This window comes from Drosophila miranda, chromosome XR (genome assembly GCF_003369915.1).
Source record: "Drosophila miranda strain MSH22 chromosome XR, D.miranda_PacBio2.1, whole genome shotgun sequence".
NCBI classification, from domain to species: domain Eukaryota; kingdom Metazoa; phylum Arthropoda; class Insecta; order Diptera; family Drosophilidae; genus Drosophila; species Drosophila miranda.
This window is the reverse complement of record NC_046674.1, coordinates 48,881,310-48,886,010: the sequence shown is the minus strand read 5'-3', so window position 1 is coordinate 48,886,010 and position 4,701 is coordinate 48,881,310.

Here is a 4,701-nt window from a genome sequence, read left to right as displayed (position 1 = left end):
TCCTCCTCCTCGTCGCGACAACTCCTGCAGAAGTCGTTATGAGGGATTGACAGTCTAGAGGCGTGAGTGCCGATCTGCCAGTGTCCCGTAATGGCTCTAGTAACTGCAGAGCACTGTGCTCTGCTGAGTTTATACAGCTCTGCTGAGCGCTTCTTCGATCGATATGGCCATATCAATCTTGAGACTTTACAGAAAACGGTTTGCTGCCATCTCCTATTGGCATTTTGCTCGAACAATTCGTGCGTGAGGAGCCTGCACGTAGCCAAGGGCATCGCTACTTGCTCCCTCTCCGGTAGGAGAGGAATCGTAGTACCCTGCCTGGCTAGCTCGTCGGCGGCGTCATTCCCCTCGATGTCCCTGTCATTTACAGTCGCTGAGTTCGACGATATTGAGCCTAGAGCTTTGATAGCTGCTTGGCTGTCCGAGAAGACGCACACTAAGTGCGTATCTAGAAGTAATTTGGAGACGATCGAAATGGCCTCCTTGATGGCTTCAACCTCCGCTTGGAACACACTACAGTGATCCGGGAGCCTGAAGCAATGACTGATGTTCAGCTCGCTGCAGTAGACTCCGCCTCCCACGCGGCCGTCTAGCTTTGAGCCATCAGTGTAGAAGTGGACCGCATTTGCAGGTCCTGGTTCGCCCATCTCCCAGTCCTCCCTAGATGGGATTGATACCTGGAAGGGCGTCGAGAGGTGATCACTGGGGATACAGTAATCTGTCCTCTCTGGTAATTGCGGGAGTCTCATCAGGATTCCGAGTGCCCAACCGCGGATGCTTTCCACAGTCTGGCTTCTCTCATTCTGAGGGCGGAAAGTGTTGCCACCTTCTTTCCCATGAGATCCACAGGGAGGAGGTCCAGCACAGTATCCAGGGCTTCCCCTGGAGTAGTGCGTAGCCCGCCAGTTATGCATAGCTCTGCCATGCGCTGAACTCTGCTGAGTTTATTGAGGCATGTCCTTCTGTCCAAGGCTGGCCACCATACCACCACTCCATAGAGCATGATTGGTCGTATGATGGCGGTGTAGAGCCACCGAACTATATAGGGGGTCATTCCCCATTTTAGTCCGATGGCTTTCCTGCAAGTATAGAGGGCCACTGTGGCCTTCTTTACTCTATCCTCTATGCTCAATTTCCAATCGATCTTTCTATCGAGGATTAGGCCAAGATACTTGGCGTTGTTGCTGAAGACTAGCGTTTCCCCACATAGTCTTGGGGGAATCAGTACCGGAACTTTGTACTTCCTAGTGAAAAGCACCAGTTCCGTTTTAGACGGGTTTACGCCTAACCCGCATTTGTCTGCCCATTTCGACATTTTCGTGAGAGTACTTGTCATGCACTCACACAATGTCTGCGGAAATTTTCCGGAGAATGCTATGGCAACATCGTCCGCGTACGCCACCACACGGCAGCCACCCCCCTCTATCTCCCGCAGCAGTGTGTTCACTGCCACGTTCCATAGGAGGGGCGAGAGGACTCCGCCCTGCGGTGTGCCTCTGCTGACAAATCTGGTACACGTTGACGTCCCCAGTGATGCCTCAACCGTCCTGCATTGTAGCATCTGATCGATCAGGCTCACCGTCCTGGAGTCAACGCCCAGATCCGTCAGTGCGCCCGTGATGGCGGTCGGAAGGATGTTGTTAAAGGCGCCTTCTATGTCGAGGAAGGCTACTAGGGTGTACTCCTTAAAATTAAGGGATGCTTCGATGATCGATGTGATCGATTGTAGGGCCGTTTCGGTGGATCTTCCCTTCCGATAGGCATGCTGGGAGTCTGAGATCAGACTGGACGGAATGCACGCCGTTAGATGCAGCCCCAGGAGCCGCTCCATCGCCTTTAGAAGAAAAGACGATAGACTTATGGGTCTGAAATCTTTTGGGGCAGTGTGCGAGGGCTTGCCTGCCTTGGGTATGAATACGACTTTGGTCTGAAGCCAGGTGTCAGGAATGCACCCGTGGGAGAAGATTCCCTCGTAAATTATTTTGAGCCAGTTAATGGCTTTATGTCCCGCGTGAATCAGTTGGGCAGGGAAAATGCCGTCTGGCCCCGCGGACTTGTAGGGTTTAAAGCTTCTGATCGCCCAGGAAATGTTCTCCTGGCTTAGCAGTCCCAAGATGGCATTTGAGGCGACAGAAGGAGGCGCGAGGTAGTTGGGTCTGTTTTCATCGCAGCCAGGGAAGTGGGTATTTAGGAGAAGATTTAGCGACTCCTCGCTGGACGTAGTCCACGACTGGTCGGTGTTCTTCAAGTAGCCCAGGGTGGGTGTTGTCTTCGAGAGAACTCTGCGCAAGCGTGAGGCTTCTGAATTACTCTCGATTTCGCTGCAGAACTTACGCCAGGAGGCGCGTTTGGCTTTTCTAAGTTCTTTGTTGTAGGTTGACAGACTGGCCTTGTATTCGGCCCAGTTTTGCTCAACGTTCTCAGCCTTATCTTTATTGAAGAGTCTCCGGGAGGCTTTCCGGAGTTCACCCAGTTTCGGATTCCACCATTCAGGTTTCCTCCGGCCTCTGTTCTTGCCAGAGGGGCATGCTTTGTCGAGCGCCTTATTGCAGGCGTCGGTAAAGATCTTAAGAAGACGAGTCGTGGCCTCCGTGGAGAACTCCTCCTCAGATGGGGGCTCAGGGAGAACACGACAGAGGTAATCAGAGTACCGAGTCCAGTTTGTCCGCCTGATGTTTCGGAATCGGACTGGCTTCGGTACTGAGAAGGAGAAGACAGTTTCCACGTACCTGTGGTCCGAGAAGGAGTGCTCTTCCAGGACCCTCCAGGATACAATGTTACGCTGTATCTCATGAGAGGCAAGCGTGAGGTCCAGGACCTCCTTGCGGTTTTTAATGATAAAGGTGGGATCACTACCCCGGTTTAATAAGACCATCTGAGTGGTCAGTAAGTAACTTTCGTTTGTGTCAGTGCTTCCCCACTGACAGTGATGTGCATTGGCATCGCACCCCACAATTAGGCCGATGTCCTTGGCCGAGCAGTCTGCGATTAGAGCCCGGAGAGGCGCGTGTGGAGGGGGGTCTGGTTGTTCATGCCCCATGTATGCGGAGCAGATCCTCAGTGAGCGCTCCTGGCCTTCGAGGCTCACTGCGGTGTGGTCTTCATTGCTGAAATTTGGGAGCAAAAATAAGTGCAACTCTCCTTTTGCAAGAATGCAGGTACGAATTTTACCTGCGGTTTCAGCTACATATAGCTTGTAGTCAGAAGTCCTCAGACCGGAGACCCTGTTTCCGAGGATCCAGGGCTCCTGAATGAGGACTATGTCGGCTCCACCCTTGGCCAGGTGGAGCAGTAGAGCAGCGCATGCTGCCTTACAATGGTGGAGGTTTATCTGCAGGAGCGTCAACGACATTCCTGAGGCTCGCCTCCACCATTGTTGCTTCTAGATCGCTGTCAGGGGACTCCGGCTCCTCCCCGACAACGATGTGGCTGAGACCTCTGGCTAGGTCGCTCTCGTCGAACGCGTAGTCGTCCAAGATATCGGCCGACATCATGGACGCCGCATCCGACGCCGGGTTGTCTTCCTCGCACGAGGCCCCCTCTTTCGGGATCTCCGGCAGCTCCGGGTCTGGCTCGACCTTCGCTTGCCTGCCCTTGCGATCGGACTTGTAAGTGGATATGGTGACCTTCTTGTAGCCATAATCCACTACACCGTCCGACTTTGCGAGGAGATCAATGGATTCCTCATTTAGGACGAGGATAATCTGGCGCCTCTGCCCTTGGATATCCTCCACCTTTGCCACCTTCCAATCGGCTGTAGGAAGGTGGGGGTTGCAGACCTGCAGTAACCTGAGGATCTTCTCAGGCTCTGCAGGCTTAGCCGAGACCCACGCTCTGGCTCTCGGGCGACTAGGGACATCTTCCCACTTCACGGCCTCCAGTTTCGCCCCTGGATAGACCTCTTTTAGGGCCGCCACCGCCTTCATGTAAAGGGCCGCAGAGCGAGCGTCTTGGCAGGCGATGGCTTTCACCTTGCCTTGATGCCACCCTGCGTCCTCACACTTTGGCGGTGGTCCGCCGTTCTCCTCCAGTTCCAGTAGGAACCGGTCCTGGAACTCGTTCTCCACCAGGTGCCACTTATCGCGAGGGACATGGCCGTCCTCGGCGCCCCTGTCCAGGACACCGATCAGGGTTTTGCCCCTCGCCACCTCAGCGAACGACCGGTTCGTGAGGTGGGTCTTCACCTGCTTGGCTTGCTGGGCTTGGCCTGACTGATTTGCGGGGTCCTCCGCTGAGCGTTGCCGCTTGTTGGGGGCCTTGGTTGCGCCCTTTCCGGCTTTGGCTGGCTGGAACAGTGGAAGGATTGAGGAGGCCCACAGCCTCTGCTCCTTTCCTTCGGCTGACGCCCTAAAGTTCGGGTCTTCGTTGGACAGGATGAAAGCCGCTCATCTCCTGTCCTGGTACGACGGCTTTCCTCCCCGTGGTGCAGAGACGCTGCCCGCCGGGGCTCCCATGGGTTCTTCGGTCCCGGTGCGCTTACCAGCCGCGATTACGCTCTGCTTGGCAGCCACCCCGGTATCCGCTTAGCCCTTGGAGCCACCCGACTTGGAAGGACCCGATTGGCTTTTCGGGCCCCCCTCGCTGCGGCTGCTGCCTGAAGACGGTGGACCGACTCAGTCTCCTTCCCCGTCTTCTTTGGACCCGGTTTCCCAGGCGCTGGTGAAGAGGGATTGGCTTGTCCCTCCGGTACTTTAAGAGGAG